Below are 22,406 nucleotides of genomic sequence, written 5' to 3'. Positions count from 1 at the left end.
AGTCCATCCTGCAATGTTGACTTTTTATCCAACAGGTTACGGTTATTTCACGGACGACAATGCTACTGTCCATCGCACAAGAATTGTTCAGTGAGCATGACAGCGATTTCTACCATCTTCCCTGGCCACCACAAAATTCTGATTTGATGAGCATGTATGGAAAATGTTAGAAAAATAGATCGGGGGAGCGAAGTCCTCTTCGTCAAATCTGAGCCGGTTAAAGGAGTGTCTGGTGAACGTTATAGAAGTAGATGCAATCCAATACTTGGTGGAATGGATGCCAAACCGCATATGTGCCGTAATTCAAGATAAAGGAGATCCAACGCGGTATTAAAGAAAAGTTTCCAATTCAGTATGTATTCGTATAGATGACTATAAGTTGACTGAAGTTCAAAATTTATTTACAATTTTGAATTATAAATAAATAAATAATAAATCGCTAATCGCCTTCTAATTCTGGCAATGTAGTGAGGGAAGCTCTTTCCGCACTAACTAATTATTTCGAAAAGGTGGGGTATAATGACCATTCTTAATCGTCACCAAGAACAGAGTACATGGCTATCGATGATTTTAGTGGCATCGGAGCGAAAGTACAGCAGATAAATTCCTCCATCTCGAGTCCATAAATATCCTAGAGAGAGAGAGAGAGAGAAAATTGTTTGCCTGTATCTCAGAGAATGACTAAGTCGAGAATTCGCTGAAGTGAAATAAATAAATAAATAAAAGATGCAAATATTCCATAGTTTGCAGTTAGAATCGAATCCATAACGTTTCTCTTCTGACCGTGTAGCATTATGGTACAACTGACGTTGCTATAGTGCAAGGCTAGACGTGCCCATAAAATGAGCACATACTATTATCGGCATCAAAAAAAGTATAGTTGAGCATTTACAGATTATAGAAACTTTTAATAGACTAAATGAATACAACTATTCTTCATATACACAAATACATTTATAAAGGGGCTATTTTCTAGTATCTTATTATTAAATTTACTTTGTTTCGCGTTCGTCTATGTAAACAAACAAACAAACAAAAAACCCGTATCAAATTCAGTAAAGAAATTTATTAAGTATGTGTTGAATTTGAAACTAAAAAAATTAAGAAAGCAATAAGCAGTTTCCAGAAATTAGATGAAAATGCATATTTTTAAATCAAGCTGTTACGATTTAAAGTTTAAAAAAAAAATTTTAAAAAATGGGAGTTATGGATTAAAAAGATTGTTTAAAACGCATACTCATGTATAAAAAATTCTTAATATATCGGATTTTAACTATTATTAAAAAAATAAATAAATAAATTCAGGTATGAAATTTATTTGCAATCTTTATATTACTTTAGAATGTTTTTAAAAGTTAAATTTTAGAATGATTAATTAACAATTTCGAAAAAAAATGCCTTTCATTTTATTTTAATCATATTAATATATAATGAAGTCAACATAACAAAAAAAATGAAAATATGTTTTCCATCTCATTCATTTCATTTTTGTGTAATGTAACATGTGTAGACTATGATCTGTATATATATATATATATATATATATATATATATATATATATATATATATATATATATATATATATTCATTTCACTTCATTCTTATATAATTTAAAGATAGTAAATATTATACATATATTATTATTACTCTAATGCAGGGATTCCCAACCCTATGCCCGCGGGCACCACGGCGCCCGTTGACCACTTTGTGTGTGCCCGCCGCTGTTCAACCGTGTGACGTATAGTTTGAAATAATCACGCAACAATTCATGGCATGCTATATGACGCATGCGTTAATGACACATGACGAGTATTAAACGCATACAATGTAAAGTAGACACGCATTCGAAGTTGTTCATTCCAGTTTAACAACTGGATTATCATCATATTCTCCTAATTATGAAGCACTGGCCAATGAAATGGAATGCCAAAGATCACATTAACTTACATATATATATATTTAAATTTTTATATAATGTAAACTTTTAAGTAATAAAACATTTGATTATAATGTAAACTTTGGATGTTTACATTATAATCAAATTTTCATTTAACATTTATTTAACAAACGAATTCAAAAAATTTGCTTGAAAAAATAGATGGTTCCCGTTGCCCTATCGGTATTTAAGAATGTGCTCTAGGAAACAAAAAGGTTGGGAACCCCTGCTCTGTATACTAAGAATACGTAATATAACATATTAAATATATCATTTTAAATATAGCATATTAAATATATCTTTATTATACTAATATATAAAGAAAATCAGTTATCAGCATATGTGGTGTGTTTTATTATCGGTGGCTTGAGATCGAATGCATTCATAAAAATGAAGATCATTTCCATTTTCTTAAATCATATACAGTGATACCCCGAAGTTACGCCGTAGGTGGGACCAACGAAAAGCGCATAAGTCGAATTCGCGTAACTCGGGGTATAATTTTGCATGTAATTTATATATACAAACATACAATTGGGACCAAAGGTTTACAAAAACACCTATATTTTTTAAGAAATATAATCATAATTGTAGTTTTTCGTACATAAAAAAATGAAAGTTATTTCGATGTCGATGGTTTCATAAAATCTAATAGATTCGTCTGACGGCATAATGTCTTTTTCTTGTCACGCAAAATTTCTTCATAGCAAGCCAGTGATTTTTTTATTCCTTGCCTTGTGGCTACAATTCGTTCCTCGTTAGAATCTATGTCCTCCAAAATCTGTAAACCTTTCTTAATTAAGCTGAGACCTGTTAATTTTGCAATTGTCATGTGATTTTCTGGTAAAACTGGATCTGAGATTTCGGTCTCTTCAGTAGCGAAGAGTCTTCGATATCGGAGACTCTTCGCTACTGATTCTTGGGGTGTCTCCGATATCGGAAGACACCCCAAGAATCTCCGATAATCCTTACAGCATCTAAAACATTAAACCGTTTCCAAAACTCTTTAACAGACAGTTACTCATTTTGCCTCATAACTTCATTCAGACTTGCAAACAATGCCGTGTGTAGCATTCTTTGAATGTTTTCTTTTCTTGCTAGTTGTAGATGAATCGGACTTGCTTCTTTAGGGCGACATTGTAATTTTTATGTGATAAAATTTTTATCAAGAACATAACATTAAACAATCGCAAGGTTTGTAGACTATAAAAATCGTGTATGAATGAGACCGCGCGAAACACGTCAGTGCTTGTTCATAGCATGTGCGACACTGGCGAATGCGGCCGGCGCCGGAAAGATACGACTAGTGGTGAGGCGTGACAGGAATACGTACATATAAGAAACCGCGTAACTCCGGATTCGCATAAGTCGGGGTATGACTCTACTATATATCATATTGTTTCTTTTATTTAATTTTCCTGTGTAAAAAAAAAGCTGATATAAAACCAGTGCTTCAGTTTTTATATCTTCCACAGCATACTTCACCATTAAAACACAAGATATTAAGATACTGACGGATGATGAACCTCCTGCTTCCGTTGTGAACAAGAAATCATCTTCATCAGATAAAAGAATTTGTAAAATTGTCAGAAAACCTCAGTTTGTTGACGCTTTTTTTTAAGGAAGTACACGTTAAAAGAATGGGCAGTCAGAAACATACATTTATCTAAACAAAAATCAGAACTACTTAGATAGAAACAGAAATAAAAACAAAATCTCAGCTTCATATTTTGAAACAATGAATGGAAAATATAACTGCGTTCTGCTTACACTTAGCAAAAGGACTAAGTCTCGACTACCTTCATATATTAAGAACATTGAACATAATAGGAGATCGTGGCAGGCTATGATGTCACCTCTCTTTCACAAATGTTCCTATAGAAGAAATAACACTATTGGAAGATACCCTCCAGAAAAGTATCACTCCTAAAGTATTGTAAAAAGGTACCATCTACAAATAAAACTCACGTGGCAATGAGGAAGCCTCAGTTCTCCAATATCTATGAAGAAACATTCGAAGAAAGAGTCATAAATTCTTATTCTTTGCAACCATGACACTTGAAGAGATATCTTTTCTTGATATGATTTAAACATAACAAGAAAAGATATCGATTATCTTTTCTTGTTATGGATTTATGTTAAAGGAGCTTTCTTGAAGTTTTTAAATCATCCGAAGAACGAACATCTAAAAATAAAGTTTACGGCAGAGTTAGAGACCAATGATTCACTTTGGTAGATGAGAAATGTCATATTTCCCATTCTTCTGATAGGCTAAAGACAACAATACGTAGAAAACCAACCCACGTCAGCAGATATTTACATGCCTTACAGACCTTAAATGTTAGAAATCATATCAACATTGCAAACCCGAGCACCCCATCTCATTAACGATGAAGAATTAACCAAAAAATAAATAACTTTTGTTTCTACCGAATTCCAGAATAGCTACGATAAAAGAACCAATGTTAGGCTTTTGTTCCATCCAAAAACATGCCATGAAATTTATAACAATGAATTAACATGATATTATCTGTCTTACATGAGCTCCATCACAACCAAAGTGCGAAAGTTCTTAAGAATCACAAAATCAGAATGAGATTCCCATCTCTAACTGAACTACGATCCTTGCTTCGCCCTTTGGGAGCTGTAAGATTAGGTGAAATCAATGGATACGAGAATAGCTTTTGGTCTTTTAGCTTGTAAATGATCTCTGTTGTAATCTACAACTGTTTGATAAGTTGATTTGAGTGCGTAGCAGCATCTCAGAAATACTTTACTGCTATTGATTATAGAAGGAAGAGATATGCGGGGTGTTGGTATCTTGGTGCATCTGTTCCTTCTATAATCAAGAAGCTTGGAGCCACACAGCCAAATCCTACATCCAAAGATTAGAACGAGTGCAAAATAAGTGCGTCCGTGATACGAGATGCTCTAGTATCATGGAGGCACTTATTTTGCGCTCTTTCTAATCTTTGGATGTAGGATTTGGCTGTGAGGCTCCAAGGCGGTGAGGCATTTTGTAATTATTGGTCTTATTACCATTTGATAGAGTAGTACTTTGTTTCTTGCATTTAGCCTACTACGTCGGTTGATTGTAGGATATAATTGTGGGATTGCTTTGGATACTTTGGTGCAGGTGAGCTTAACGTGATTGATAAAACGTAAACCTCTGTCCGAGATATTTACGCCAAGATATTTTGTTTCTGTATGCCATGGCATTTTAGTATTAAACATCTAAATGCATACGCAATATGTTTCAGTTTTATATATTAGTGCCATTTGAAATCAATAAAAGGTGCCTTTAAGTTTTTAAATTATTTACTTATTTTCTTAATTTTCCATCTGTTATAATTTTTTAAGAAGAAAATTAAAGTTAATATAGTAAAAAAATATAGTTAGTCCGCGCGGTTAGCCTAGTAGCTGTGCGCTTCGCAACTATATGCCTGGGGAAGGAGTGTCCTAGGTTCGATTCCCGTCTGTGATGTAGGGAGCTGAAGGATCTTCCTCAGCCATAGCCAAATTAGCCGATCTTGGGCGTGGACAGTAGGGTTTTTTCCCTAGTTTATCCTGGGGGTTTACATCCCGCAAAGCAGGCAAACCGGCCTTGAGAATTCAACACTACAGGACATAGGATACACCGGGCGTAGGGCTGACCACCTTATCCTGTGAACGGTTTGAAGTCCGATGATTAATAAACCCTCGACACCGCAAGGTAAATGAGGGTATAAAGAAGATGACATGACATGACAAAAATAGAGTTATTATCATACCCATGTAAAGTGCAATGGCCTGTTGCGTCCAAGTAATTTGCCTTCATAGAAATTAATTTATCAATCGAGGGGGATTATTCCAACCTACACAGTCTGCAGACGGATTAACCTGTCAATTGGATGTATCACAAGCCAGTTTGTCTGACTTGTGGAAGTAAAATCCGAGGGCGAATAAATAACTCCTTCACCTCTATGAGATAATTTAACTCACCTCCAATTCAAAAGCCGTTATAAAGGTAATTCGTGTCTTCGACGGGATTTGAACCATTCTTCTAACCAAAGAATATCATCATTACTGACTAAACTGCGGATGCAGTTTAGTCAGTAATGCATTAATATAAATAAACAACAATAAAAAGTGAATAATTGAAACAATTTTTTACTCTCAGGGCATGGCAAACCCGAGATACTCAAGCAAGACCTGATCTTACTTCATACAATATACAGTTGGTATATCATATCTAGAGACTGATCTTCTACTCTTCTTTCCCTCTACTTTCTGTTATTTCTTACTCCTCCCCCCCCCCGGTGCTATTAGAGCAACTCGAGGGCGAGGGGGGTGACTCTTTCCTCTCAAACTATAATTTCCACTATCTACTAAAAAAAGCGGCTGAATTTAGGTCAAGGAGTGGTGGTTGACACTTGAAAACTTACCCATTGAAACCGAATTTGGTTTCAATGGGTAAGTTCCAAACAAGGGTCGCGCCCACTATTAGGGAACCAAGATAGTGAAGGCGAAAAAATGCTATTGGAACAAACCATCACCTAATAGACAGGAAAAACATAACAAGCATAGGAACATGGAATGTAAGAACTCTTCACCAGGAAGGAGCATTGGAAATACTACTGCGTGAATTAGACAACTACCGATGGGAAGTGATTGGACTCTGCGAAACCAGATGGACTGGAAAATGAGAATTCCACCATGGATAGTAGAAAATCTTAACTTCAGGCAGGGAGGACAACAAACACCAAGAAGGAATAGCACTGATATTAAAAACCAAAGGCTCAAAACTCTCTATTGTCCTACAATCCTATCTCACCTAGGATAATTAAAGCAAGATTTAAAACATCAATCGGATCACTAACTATCATTCAAGTATACTCACCAACTTCGACATCATCAGAAGAAGACATTCAGGAGGTCTATATAGATTTGCAAAAAAGCAGCACAACAGACATCAAGTCAAGATCACCTAATTGTAATGGGGGACTTAAACGCAAAAGTAGGCAAAGACTGGGATACCTGGCCAAGAGTAATCAGAAAATTCGGGTATGGAGAAAGCAATGACGTGGCGAAAGACTGCTAAACTTCTGCTCAAATAATAGACTAACAATAACCAACACTCTCTTTAAACATCCAAAACCCCAAAGAAAATGGACATGGATATCACCAGACAGACAAACCAAGAATATGATAGACTATATTATTGTAAACCAAAGATGGAAATCAAGTATCCTAAACTGCAGATCCTTCTCTGCAGATTGTGGATCAGACCATAAGCTAGTATTAGCAAACCTAAGAATAAAGTTAAAATCTGGAAGCACTTTCAGAGTCAAAAAAAAGATTGAATTTAAAAAAAAAACTACAAGACAACAATATTCTAAGAAAATATCAATTAGAACTAGATAAAAACCTAAAGGAACTACCAAAACAGAATATAAACATCGCATCGAAGAACATTGGTGCAAATTAAAGGAAATAATATTAAATTCGGCAGAAAAAACAATAGGTTACACAGAAAGAGAAAGTAAAAAGGATTGGATCTCGAATGAAGTAAAAAGCTTAAACGATCAAAGGAAAAGCATGAAACTAAAACAGAATTATAACAGAAATGAATATAATAGATTAACCAGAGAAATTAGAAAACTAGTTAAAAGAGACAAGAACAACTGATTAGAAGAAAAATGCAAAATGGCAGAAAAGCTATCAAAAGAAAATAACCGTCAAAACAAAGAGAGACAACTAATTAAAATTAAAACAAAAAGAATGGCCAAATGGGAAGAATACTTCAAAGATTTATATAATAAAAATAGCTCCCAGGATATTACGTTTCCAGCCATTGAAATGGAAGAGGAAACAAATATCTACCAAATTATTATTACCAAAGAAATAATAGCACACATCATAGAAAAACTCAAAACTAGGAAAGCACCTGACATTGATCAAATACATGCAGAATTCTTAAAAGCAGGAAAGGAACAACTTTTGGAACCATTAAAAACATTATTTGAAGGGATCTACAAAAACGAAGCAGTGCCTACTGATTGGACCAAATCAATCATAACTCCTATATACAAAAAATTAGATAAAACAGAATGCAATAATTACAGAGGCATTAACCTCCTCAGTATTCCGAGTAGGGTTTTTACGAAAGTACTCCAAAAACAAATTAAGCCATATATAGAACTGGCACTAGGAGAAGAACAAGCCGGTTTCAGACCAGGGCGAAGCACAATTGATCAACTATTCACCTTAAGACAGCTAATAGAAAAGACACTAGAGTACAACCAAAGTTGCTATATAAATTTTATAGACTTTCGTCAGCCATTTGATTAAGAGAACTATGGAAAACTATGGAAGAATTTGGAATTCCCAACAAAACCATAAGAATAATAAAGAATCTGTATGAGAAATCTGAAAATGCAGTACGAATGGAGGACACCTTAACCAACTGGTTCCACACAGAGAGCGGAGTAAGACAGGGATGCAATCTGTCACCAGACCTGTTCAATCTTACACTGGAAGAAGCAACCAATAAGGACTTAAACAATGAAGACTCCGGAATCAAAATATATGGGGAAAATGTGACAAATTTAAAATTTGCAGACGATATTGCATTTCTTGCAAGCACAGAAGAAAATCTACAGCGAATTTCTGATAAAATAAAGGAGTGTATAAAATCTGGATTAAACATAAATATAGAGAAAACAAAAATTATGCAAATAGGAAAAAGAAACACCAATCTGAAAATTGAAATTGATAATAAGAATCTAGAGCAGGTAGAAAACTTCACCTACCTTAGAGGAGTTATTGAGTACAATGGTGAAATTATAAAAGATATAAACAGACGAATCAGTCAAGCATCCCAAACTTTTGGACGACTTAATAAAATATGGAAGTCAAGAGACAAGTAACAAAACAAGTAACAAAACATCAACAAGTAACAAAAGTAAGAATCTATGAAACAATGGTTCTCCCAATACTCCTCTATGGAAGTGAATGCTGGAATCTCAAAAAGGCTGAAGAGAAAAAATTATTAGTTACTGAAATGGGTTGGCTAAGAAGATTACTTGGAGTAACTGTACTGGATCGACTAAGAAACGAAGACATAAGGAAACGACTAAAACAAGAAATAACAATAATTCACAAAATCCAAGAAAGAAGACTGCAATGGTTTGGCCATGTGACCAGAATGGGAACAGAAAGACTACTATCTAAAACCCAGAATACAACGATGGAAAGTAAAAGATACAAAGGACGGCCCAGAATTAGATGGATAGACAAAATAAAAGAGGACCTGAAAACCAAATCACAACAAGCGACACCAAACTGGACAGAATTGTTCGGACTCTCCCGGGACAGACAGAAGTGGAAAGAGTTCATTCGGCCTCATCATCATCCACATAGATGATCGAAGAGAGAAGAAGAAGAATTGAAACCAAGCTATATGTGGCTTTTTGTGACCTTTGAATACTTTATGAATGCCCTATACTGAATACATTTCGTGTATTAAGACGCATTTTGATAAACATGTACAAGAATTAAAAACAAGCCTTAAAAAAGAAATTTTTTCAGCTCATTTATAAGACTATTTTTTTTAAATATGTAGATAATTAAAGTAATTGAATCATAGCTGAAATAAAAGAAATCACTGCAAACTTCCTGAGAAATATTTTATGTATTGTATGGTATTAACTTCACAAATATTCTTGATATTCAGAATTAACATCAGTAAACACTGGTCGAATCTCACTACCTAATCAGTACAGTTGCACTGTTTTAATGAAATATTTAATATAATTAAATGCCTATGAAATATTATTGTCACTGTCGCCAGTATTTTGGAATGTAGTCCTTTTAGCATTCCAAATCTGTGGAAAATAACATAAACTTGTTAGATCTCTCTCTCTCCCTCTTTCACACACACACACACACACACACTCTCTCTCTCTCTCTCTCTCTCTCTCTCTCTCTCACTCACTTTCTATCTCTATCTCTTTAAGATAATTGTTTGACATGAGTGCTAATCATTAACTATTTGTTCTAATTGCTGCTTAGCACAATTTGGGTTCCTTATCCCTTTAGCTAAAGTTACGGTACTTACAGAGCGGCTAATCGTTAATTGCAGAGATTACGGTAAGTCTCAAATACGACATGAGACGTGCGAAGGTCTTCCTGCATATCTCCGTTTGCGTTTACTGTATCACATCCCCCCCCCCTCCCTCGACAGCTGCCAGTGTGTCTTTTGCAAATTTAGTGGCTCTCTATTGCGAAGAATGCTACAACGATATTAGCCGTCATAGAGTCCTTTGAAAAGAATAGTTTTAAGGTCAAGAATTTTCCGTGTCTACAATCTGCCCCCAATGCGATGGATCTTGGTGACCGAGGTATGTGGCATTCTCAGCGTTGAGCCTGACCGTAAAGTGAAAGCTGTTTCAGGTAGGAGGTGCGTCGGATTGCTCCCCCTCTTTCTCTTTTCTTTTTTATCGGCCGACCAACAATAGGTTCGGAGGTGTGGGAGGGAGGGGCAAGGCGTCAGCAGCCCTGTGTCGGCAGAGTTAGTGCGGCAGGAGAGGAATGTTCGGAACACTAGTGACAGACGTGGTGTGCATTCACATGCTAGCAATTCACACCTAGTCCATTTGGCCTTAATCCCCATATTTGCGCCGTGAAAAATTGGTCTGTAGGGACTGGCGCCAGCCTCCAGTCTCGAACCGGCCACACAAGCTTGCCGCTTTGACCCTCAACCACGTACGGAGACATACCTTACCCCCGTGGCGCATCGGGCTACGCCACTACTTGCCACTCCTTGTCCGTTTTATTATTATTATTTTTTCCTTTCCTGTCTTCATCTCTCTGTCGTAACCAAAATGAGTTAAAGAATTCCACACACACACACATTATTTCTGGCAAGGTGGAAATCAACCAATAATTCTGTGTTAGGACAGGTGTGTGTGTGTGTGTCTTCAGCTACACGAGAACTAAACAGAAACTAAACGCACTAAACAGAATCAAAAGAGAGTCGCAGAATTTGTTGTTTTATTATATCAGAGTAAATTTAAATGCACATCGCTAAATATGATTCAAATTAACAAGCTGATTCCATGAATAATATTAATAATTACTATTATTTGATTTATAGAATAGTTGGGGGGGGGGGGGGAGGAGTGTCCACGGTTATCTTGAAATTCTGCAAACACTATTGGATCTATATTATTGTGGGATAATATTGTGGATCAAGTGGCGCCACAAGCACATTAAGGCTGCGGGATCCTCAGACCTATCTCACACATTAAGGTAGTGCCATTCGGAGACTGCCACTCATTTTTTTTTTTAAATGGGTACGGCCTCTAACTAAAATAAGTATTTATTTATTATTGTTTTCTTATTTCGCAGCAGGATCTCATAACCTGTAGTTTTGAAACCCTGAATTCTTCCTGATGACGCCAGTACATTGGTCTATTTCCCGTTTTAGTGTTATTCTTTCTCTACTTGTTCTTTTAATCTGTCTCAGTCCACAAATATTTGCTGTATCCCCAGTATGCGAAAGATATCGCCTTTTTTTTAAAGCATTAATTTAAACTGTATGTTTCCTGTTTAATTACTGAGCCTTTAAATTAAACGAAAAAAAAAACTAAATTGCTAATTTCCTAGTCTTTACATTCTCAAAACTTTTCTGCGAATCTATCCTGTTTCTATTTACAATATTGTAAATGAAAAAAAAATGAAGCTATAATTATTTATTTATTTAGAAACGGTAGATTTGTTTCATATGTAAATTAGGAGCTTCAGATTAGTATGTAACGTAACTATGCTGGCCAATATCAACAGACAATAATGACAAACTTAGACGCTTACCATGTATGTTTACCCAATAACTAATTTTGGTTTAGAAATTGTTCTGATTAAGTTGGGGGAAATTATAGGATTGCTAAGCATTAAAATATATTTTCAAGCAATTGAAAAATGATTAGCAAAGGTTAGTCGCGTCTTTGTAATCAGGTTTTTCCAGCAAGCAAAAATTAAGTTTCTTAAATTATCCGAAGGATGTCATAATTATTTGAAAATAGGTCCAAATAGTTTCAGCTCAGAAAAATTATTTAAAGATGCCCACACGCTTCAATGGGTAAGGCTACCTAGGTGTGAAGAGAAGTAATAATGATAAAACGGTACCAGTGATTCAGCTTCATTTAAAAAAAAAAATGCATAAGAAAACCTAAGCAAGCTTTTTATTAATGGCGTACCCTCAAGTATGTAGTTTTTAAACATACTTGAGGAAAGCTAATTCCTTTCATATTTCGGTATTTTTTATTTAGTTATAATAATAATAATAATAATAATAATAAAACACATATGTTCATATTTCAGTGTTCCCATAGCAACAGGAACATGATGTGATCAAGAACAGTCCTAGCTAAGAGATGCAATACTCGCCATTACTCCATATGCGAAAGGTATTTAAGCAATCTATTCTCCCACACAAGTTTTAGTAATGAATACATTAATCTTTCAGCTTCCTATTACAATATTTTAATTAAATCTTGCAATTAAATTACCATTGTATCAATTTAACTATAAATCATCGATAACGGAAATAACAAAATTTATCGGGTGGCAAGCCTACAGTCAGTATGATGATGTATACCGTTTTTTTTTCCTTTCCCAGGAAACATTAGCACACCATAATGTCGCTGGTCCGAGTCCAGTTTTCGTTTCCAATTATTTTTTAATTTTTAGTTTTTAGAAATTTTCAGTTTTTATACTTTTAAATTCAAAACGTATAATCCATTCCATTCATGATATTCCTTGTTTGTTGGTTGTTTTCATGTTTCGTTTTTGACTATTCAATCTACCTCTCTACATTCCCATAATTGAGCTTCATTCTCAACACCTTTCTCGTATTGTACGTTTCCACTCTCATCAAGTTAGGCTCTAAATAACTTGTTATCTTTACTTTCTATGGCACTACCAGATATATCCTTTCAACCACCCTTAACATAATTTAAATTATATATTAAATGTAAATCTAATTGTCGTTGGGTAGATAGCGGGGTAGCTACATCACACAATAAGCTTTACCATTCCCATTATTATTATTCGTCGTCGTCGTCTGAGCAATTCAGGTATAGGCTTTTTATGTCCTGTTCCTGCTCTGTTTATGAAGTTGATCTTTCCACCTTAATCTTGAACGTCCGCGGTCTCTTCTTCCTGCAGGTTTATATTTATATGCTAATTTGGGAATCCTATTATTATTATTATTATTATTATTAGAGTAACATGAACTAAATTTCAAAAAAATTTCTATATTAACATAAGTCATCATTTTAGTACAGGAAATGATTTCAAACATCTCATTGCAAACTTCTTTTCCTGCAGAGCTCCATGTCCTCACTTCCCTCTCCCCCCCCAAAAAAAAACCCTCGTACCGCTCGCGCTACATTACTATCAACTGGAATAATGTCCATAAATTTTACTCTTCTGATTACTCTTTCTGTTCTTTTAATCCGAACATATGATTTGATAGATTACTGCAATAATTCTTTCTGAAATAAATCCTTCTTCCTCCCATTAAATTCAAAATCCCTCCACTAATTATCCAGTCTTCATTCTCCAAGTACAGTCCAAGAAAAAATTCAGCATATACCTCCATTTTCACTCTCAGATTAGAATTGTTAAAAATATCGACAAATCTGATTTTGGAAGAACCTAAAAACAATTTGAGCCTCGAAGGCTCAAATTGCGACTTCATCACGCAAAAGGCTATTCTAAACATGTGTTCTTTCATGCTTCCTCTTCTCACGTCTAGATGGAAACATCGTAATACTGCCCAAAAGCAAAAGTCTGAATAGCTTAGTTGGCATAGACAATGGAAAGAGTTCGGTTGGAAACCTGTCTTGGGAATCAAGGAACTCTTGCGAACAGGAACTCAAGGAACAGGGTTTTCAAATGAAACTCTGTTTCATACAAAGGTAATAAGGGGTTCTCCTCCAACGAAATTAATATATGTTTATATTTTGCACATTCCTTCAAAAAATATACAACTAAACCTCCAACGACTACGAAGTCTCATAACGGGATCCCACTCTACAAAATGCTACATGATCCACAGTCTACTCTGCAATTCACCGTCTACTTCCAATTAACACCTCTGGTAGATCTGCCTATTTTTCTTGAAGAAAAACCCGTTACACCCTTATGAGATTGGCTAACTCAACTTCAGTTTAGAAAGCCCATTCAAGATGTCCCTCGTCTAGTTATACTTCGTCTTCTGTTCCTAAATTGAATTTTGCCAGTTTACTGGAGATTTATAATATCTGTTTTTCCAACATTGCAGTACATTTTTTACATCAGTGCTCAATTTTATTATATACCATTATAAGATGCATTCTTTAGACAAAACATTATGACCACCTACTTGGTAGTGGTTGGGCTTCCTTTGGTGGAGATAATGGCTTGCACACGTCTTGTCTTGACTCCACTAGACCATGGAAGGCATCCTGAGATATTCTTGACCAACTAGAGAGAGAGAGAGAGAGAGAGAATAACGTCCCCGGAGGTAAGCGACCGAGCGAGGTAATGCGTCAGCTTGCGGATGCTGTGTTTCACATGGTCCCGCAAATGTTCGATGGTATTAAAATCAGAAAAATTAGGCGGCCAGGAAAACACAGCATGGTTGAATATGCTCTTTGAACATTGCTAGCCTTGTGGCGAGGGGCGTTGTCTTGCTGGAACAGTCCAGATTCATCGGGCATCACCATGTAGGGCAATACCTAACAAAAAGTGAGGTATGCCTAACGTGGACTATTCACACTTTAAATATAAGGGTTCTCCATTCATGTGGCTGATAATTGCCCAGTGGGAAACCGCCGTCCCGTTTATTGGAAGCCTGAAATGGCTTGAAAAAATTCCATTCTTTGTTCTCTAGATCAGGGTTGCTGGACTTGGTAAAAATATAGAAATTAAAAAAAAAATTTTTTTAAATATAGAAATTAAAAAAACGATATAAAAAACAATAAAAAATAAAATAAATTCCTTAAACTCACCCATGATACGAATGTACTATAGGTTTATAGAAGCCTTTCGTGGGCGAGAGCCACATAAAATAAATAAATAAACCCCCCAAAGGGAGTAAAGTGGAACTTCTTTAATCCTAATGATTTTTTTTTTTTTTTTAGAAAGTAGAGCACAGCTGGTTTCTCCCTTAGCCACCGGTAGCTTGGCTCATAGTTATCGCGGAAAGGGTATGGGAGATAACTACCCCATCTCTTAATCCTAAACCATAACTTGGATCAAGAATTACAATTATACATTTGTACATAACATAATAATGATATTAATTACATACTTACTGTCTGAAATAACAAGTATTTACTGTAATTACTTATAATTATAGTTAACTCAACTATGTAATTAATATGCACTAGTTGATAGAGCATATAATTTATGGCCAAAGAAAAGCGGTGAAAGGGTGCGTTTGTTTCCCACTCCGATTCTACTTCTTTCTGTCACAGTACATACCTTGATATATTCTTGCATACCGACATCATTCATAAAATATATCAGACGTTTGGAACAATATGGTAATATACTTTCGTATACTTTTGCATTTATTTTTATAACACTTATAGCAATTAGTATAACATTTCATTCAATCCTTCTAGTTAGAATAGAGGTGGCTCACTTCAAAGCATGGTGTCCATTTTTGTTTCGTTTAGTTTTTCTAGATATTATTTGTTCCATTCTCTGCGAGAAGTGTGATCAACTCTTCGGTTTCAAATTTCAACATCCGAGAAAAAAAAAAAAAACACCTGCACCCAACAACCATGCAGCAGATCTCTTTGAACTTTCCCAAGTCATACTTGAATGAATAATTCGTGTAACTGTAATCTCAGTAAAGTTCAAAGAGATCTGCTGCATGGTTGTTGGGTGCAGGTGGGTTTTTTTTCTATATATATATATATATTTTGAAATTTTGAAAAAAAAGTGACTCAAATAACCGGTGTTATTTTTTTAATAATCACTAGTATTGTTGCTACTGTCATGCTACGGTTTGCCTCGAATTTCGGTAGGAAATTTAGCTCCTCTACAATTAATAGAATACCAGCGGTTTATAAATTGAAGCCAAATTCCTGCTTCCTCTTTACTTAACTCAGCTTTAAGCATGAGAGATTTTTATGAGATATCATTTATACAGTATATAAAGAAGTAGGCAAAAGAGTCGCTGAATGAATTGTTCAAATCAGTTAGTTGATGCGTCCGCAGATCTAGGCAAAGACTTTAATCCAAATAACAAACAATTATATTCTAATTTTGTAGAAAATAGTTGAAAACGATGCAATCTGTAAGGAATTTACACGGTGTATATTTGTAAGGTATCTTCCATAAAAGGCAGTTTCCTGTACACCCCCCCCTCCTTCGTTTGTTTTAGTCTTGTCAAAACAAGTTACTCAAAACTTTAGTATCATAAGAAACAATTACTGTATATTACAAATTTTTCGATATCGGTTAAGCGCAGCAACTTGTAGAGATATCTATGGAGGAAACAGTCCCCTATTATTTCTGTCCATTCTCACTTCGTTTTATTAGTCCGATCACACTGAATTTTACAGAAGATCACACATAATGTCAGAAAAACTATATCCAAAATGTGTTATTTCAGATTTTCTGAAATCTGAATTTGACCAAAATCTGAACGATGTGGCCTGTACAGCTTTCTGCAAAGTAAGCAGTCCTCCTCCCCTTTTAATTTTTATTCGATTGGACTCTGGCTCTGAATTCCAAAAAGAGCACAAACAAGTTAAGAAATAACCGTATTCCAAATCTGGTTGAAATCGATTGAACGATGCTATCGCTTCACTCATTTAACTACATAAGTTCGATTAGCAACATAAGAAACTATATATTCCAAATTTTACTGGTAATAGGTTGAATAATGTATTTAATAGGTGTGTTTACAGAAGAGGAGAGGACCAATAAAAAAAAACGCTTGATCGATCGATTAATTATATATGCCATTTGAAATTTGGCAGGTTGTTTGATGTGCTATGTCCTATTGAATACATCTGTCCATAAAAGTCACTAACAGTAAATAATATTCAACTTAGAATCACATTTTATTACTATTATTATTATTATTTTATGAATTAATAATAAACCATCATGGAATCCGAGAACTTATCGTGGAGGGCCACTTTACACATTCCATCGTGTGGACTACATCATCCACGACTGATTTGCCTCTAATGGGGAACAACCAAATAAAATTCCCCACTTGAAAAGAAAAAAAAAAAAAAGAAAGAAAGAAAGCAACTCTGCTATTTTCCTATGATATCGGCTATCTGACCTTTTGAAAAAAGGCCTATATGAAGATTTCGCTTTAGTCTTGATGAAAATCGAATCCTTCACTTTCCCAACTGAAAGTACGTGTCTCACTGTTCTTTCGACTGCACTAGAAGGCTCGGTTACAACAGTGACATTTGGCTCTTATTACAGCAGTTAGTGACTTGCAACAATACTTGGATTACGACTGACTTTCCGTGTAAGTGATTCTGAAGCCAAGTATTGGCTTTAGAGTATAAAATTGTTTACTAATATTCTTTCAAAAAGTACAATGAGCATCTCCGATGTTTATTGTACTTTTTGTAGTTATGCATTTTATTGCATAGCTACCCTGGGATTACCCCCTCCCTCCCTCCCCCGCCTCCAATTTTTTTGAATATGGGTGACAATGCTTTGATCACTTTTTACTTGAAATTCTGCTCAATGTCCGAAAACATCGGAAACCAGGAGTGTTCGGAATGGAATATATAATTTTGACTTCTTGGGCACTGTAACTAACTAAAAATGTTTTTGAAATGCGATTGAGGAAGACGAAAATGTAGCCAAAATATCTACAGATGTAAAATTAGCAGCCTCCGTAAAAAGCATCATAAAAAATTAATTCGGAAAATTAAAAACTTAATTTAATTAAAAAGACCCGAGTTCGAATCCCGTCTAAGACATCCGGAACCTTATCATACCTTCAATCGCACGGTGATTTAGCCGGTCTCACGGAAGTAGAAGGGTTTTTTTCTCCCAGAAACTCAGCTTTTTTCTTCCCTCAGAAAGGTAAACCGGACTGGATTGGGAGCTTTAGGCAGTTTAATGCAGCTGACTACCATTCCTCTGTTGTATTCCTCTAGGGATGAACATTTTATATATTTGGAACTGTGTGTTCGAGCAGCCGGAATATAAATATTCACAGCACTAACTCAAAGAGGAAAAGCAAACCTTCAGTGATGATGCAAAACAGTATAAATCGGTGGCCACAGTAATCGATGCAGACATGTCCATCGGCAATATCCACACTAAGATGTGTCCCTATAAGGATTAAAAAGCGGGGCCAACACAGAAGACTCTAGCACTGTATTAAAATTATTATATACTCCTTTGGAAAAAAAAAAAAAAAGTTATTGTGAGAAAACGCATTCATCCCCCCCCTCCCAACTTCCTAGATTGGTTCAAACGGAAGTCTTAGCAACCAGTCAGCATCCTCGTTACCGAAAACTTCCGTATCATATTATAGATAATTAGCACATTAAAGAAATTTAAATTATGCGCTAATCAACAGAAACTCATATTAGTCCATCTTCTGTAAGCATTGAGGACGATGTGAGGCGTTTTATCTTTTTCTTTTCTTTTCTTTTTCTTTTTTTTTTTTTTTATCTCAGGCCTTAAATAAAATCGCCGAAATTTATTTATATATAAAATTAATTTAAAACAGATGCAGTTTGCAAGCAAATTTTTTTAAAATAAAAATAAATCAATAACAAATATAAAAATAAATAGGTGCTAATGTGGAAAAAATAATTGAAAAAAAAAGATAATAAATTATTATATGTTATATTTCAGAATTCTGGTTGCTGTGTCTTTCATGGCACCTTTGATAAAAACTATGTTCTTCATACAGGCGTATACACCCCCATATGCAGGACACATACTGTACTTTTCTCCATCTTGTAGCTGGATTGCAGCTTTTTTATTATTATTATTTTAACAGATAACCACTCTAAGGCATCTTTATGAATCGTTGGGTTATACATTGATATGATTTTTCACTGTACATATACATCTGATGTTCTATTCTATACAGAGAAAAGTAAAAATTGTTGACTATTCAAATCTATAATGCTGAACTGCAACCCCCCACCCCCACACACAATGGTATTTGCATGTCAAGGAACGAGGTGTATTGCAAAGTCCCATTTATACTTACGAACTTCTAAAATCACTCCTTCTTATCTGTCATCATCAGAGGCGTGTATTTTATTTAACGTTTCTCTATACTTTTGCAGTCGTAGTGTACATCATTAAATAAGTAATTCGTGACCTTTCAAAATGTTGTTACAGATTCCTCCCCGCTATGAGGGAAGTCAGTAGTAACATCTAGCTCTAAGACTCACGAGCTAGTGTTGTGTCTGCAGTCCCACATTTCAGTCAGAGTAGACACCTCCCTTCGTTGACGAACAAAAGGACGGCCTCGGTCTTTATGTCACCCTGAGTAGAGGTCCCAAACCGATGCACGATACGTGCTTCTCCGTCCGTCACAGTTATTTCAGCGGTCAATGTAAAAGAATTAGCCTTCATCCCACCCACCCCCTCGACTTCTTCTCCCTTTAAAGATCCGTATCCTTTACAAAGGCGTGTGGATGCAACCAGAGGGTGGAGACGCAACTAACAACTGCACATTCCAACTGACATTTGATTACAGCAAAGAAAAACGTTCTCTAGCACAGACCAAACTGTAATTAAGCTTCCGGTACATTCTCTGACTCTTCCACGTGTTTATGGTTGCGTTGGTTATCCAGGCAGTTAACATGAGGGCGAGAGTATTCCTAACAGGGTGTGTCAGGTATGGACCACCCACAGAACCCCCCCATTCATGACCAAGCCTCAATGTTGTCTATTCATTACCTATGCTGTTCATAGCCTCGCACGCATACATGAACAAACAACCTTTTTCATTCATAAAAACAGTCTCTTGTTAACGTTGGCAAGTTGAACGAGTTGGCATTCGTCCCACACTTCGTTGCAGTAGGCTGCAAGAGAAACCTCCATTGACAGGTGGACGTTGTATATTATCTCACCTAAATTACCTGCACATTAGTAGGTGTTGCTTTGTAAGCTGGAGGTCGCTCATAGTGAACATTTTTGTGCTAGCAATTAATAACACCCCTTTAAAAACTCCATGTTTTTTACTTCGTTTTAGTCGAATAGTTCATGACTAGTTTTTTTTATGCGTAATAATTTTCAATTATTGTAATTTGGTTGTTGTACGTCTAGCATTTTTCATCTTTTTTATAAGCAGTAAGTTGCGCCTGCAAATACAAATCACGTGGTTATGATCAGTTACAGTGCGTTTCTTCTTTCTCCAGAGAGGCATAAAAAATGAGATGAAAAAATACTCGAACCAGATGTTCGCTTTGAGCGCCATCTATGGGAGAAAAGAAAGAGTTATGTCATTTTTTACACTAGAAATATATTTCACGTATCCTACGCGTTTGTTTAGAAATAAAAAGTGCACACAAGGACGATGGAAGATATAAAATCGTTCCAAATTTCATAGGATAAAATAATCTATAACTATGCAAGTTATATTACAAAATATCTACTTGATCCATTCTCCACTTATGTAAATTCAGCATTATAAAATAATGATCATGCTTATATTTCTTCTTCTTAAAATTGCACGTTTTTAATATTTTTCTCATTTCCTCAATGGAAATAATACTGTAATCTTTGTTTTTCTTTTCTTACTAAAAATAAATGAATTCATCTGTCTTTACAACAAAGCGAATTGCAAGTAGCCAGCAGTAAGCTATAACTCAGAGGTCTTAGGTCTTCTCCTAAAAAACAAACGAAAGCAATCATAATTTTTTTATTATTAGTGCTCCTAGAAACAATAAATGGAAATCATTATGAATATAAAGAACTTCAATTTGTTGTCGATATGTCACGTTTTATAGCAATCCTATCCGAAAGTTGGAAACCTACGATATTTTAGTGACGTGTTAAGCTTCGGTTTTCATAATCCGGAAACATTGCGCTTATGAGCAAATAAGTGGATAAATGCTCTTTGCGTCCTAGATAGGATTCAAAGAACGTCGTAAAAAACCGACTGATCTATGGAGACTCCATTGGAAGTGGAACAAAACGTATTTGTTATGTATGGCTGTATAAAAGTTATTTGACACAGAAAATAAATTGCAAAACTAGGAGACACATTTAGTAACTAAACTAATGACAACGGATATTCTACAAGTTAAAACCACATAAACTACAAGAATAGTTTATAAATACCCATCTTTGGCCTTGAATGGTTGTGATTTTCTTTAGGTGGGAGATTAGTTTGATCGCCCGATGTGAGACCACCGCCTAGTTTATTGAAGATCTAAAGTTGCTTGAAACAGTTGCATGTTTGGTCTTTAGAGAAAATTATTGAAACATGCTATGACAACTAGGAAGTTTACCCTTCTCTGCTAATATCCTCAGATCGTTGACCACCCAAGTTCAGGAAAAGGGGAAAAATGTAAAAAAGGCCATGTTTAGTAAGTATGGAGGAGACGCAAGGATAATATGTTGGAAACAAATCGCATTTCGATTTGTTCCTATGTTAGGAGTCATGGAATAAACTGGAAGCATCGATGTCTTCTTAAGCTTTCATATTTAAATCATCTGTTAAAATGATCCAATCTTGGATTAAAATCTTTGGTTAAATGATTAGATTTTTGATTGAAATCTTTGTTATGAAGATAAAACTTCGACTGAAATGTCAAAACTTGGTTCAAAATGATAAAAAAAAAAAAAATGTTCCATGAAATTGAAATGATACCCACGATCACGATTCTATTATTTTTCACTTGCTAGAATTATTCTCATTCTCTTCCGTATTTAGAATTAAATCCTGTATCTTTGCCATTTTTTTTAATGAATCCTCTGTTATTTATCATCTTCTTTTTCTTCCCTAAGATATAAATTTAGCGTACCAACAGAATACCGTATGTCTGTCTAAAGGAGTTAACCGTAACTTGGCTAAAGGCATTCATACGAAGGATTATTCAATCAACGAAACAGGCTTACCAGAAGAAACTTTACAACCTCTTTCCAGGCTGTGTTTATGCTGTTTTTTTTTTCTCTCCTAGAGAATTTCGTTTAACTACCCGCCATCATAAATAAGGACTTCCATGACGGTATGTTTCATTACCGAAATTATGGGGCGACAGAGGAAAGGTCAATGTGCCTGTTTACATTCTGTAAAATTCTTAGCTTGAAAATCAAAAATAGCAGTAAATTTAGAAAAGTAGAACGGACTAAGAAAGGTGTGATGCATTGAAGGTTTTCATAATGAAAATAAGGTGTTTTCTTTGAATTTGATCTTATTCTTCTTCTCGTTATTATCCAGTGCACTTGATACGATTTACCACAAGCTTTATTATT

The sequence above is a fragment of the Typopeltis vanoorti genome, chromosome 17, assembly GCF_054136105.1.
Source record: "Typopeltis vanoorti isolate ZY-2024b chromosome 17, IOZ_Tvanoo_1.0, whole genome shotgun sequence".
Classification (NCBI taxonomy): domain Eukaryota; kingdom Metazoa; phylum Arthropoda; class Arachnida; order Uropygi; family Thelyphonidae; genus Typopeltis; species Typopeltis vanoorti.
The sequence above is the reverse complement of the archived record's forward strand: the minus strand, read 5'-3'. Positions refer to the sequence as shown.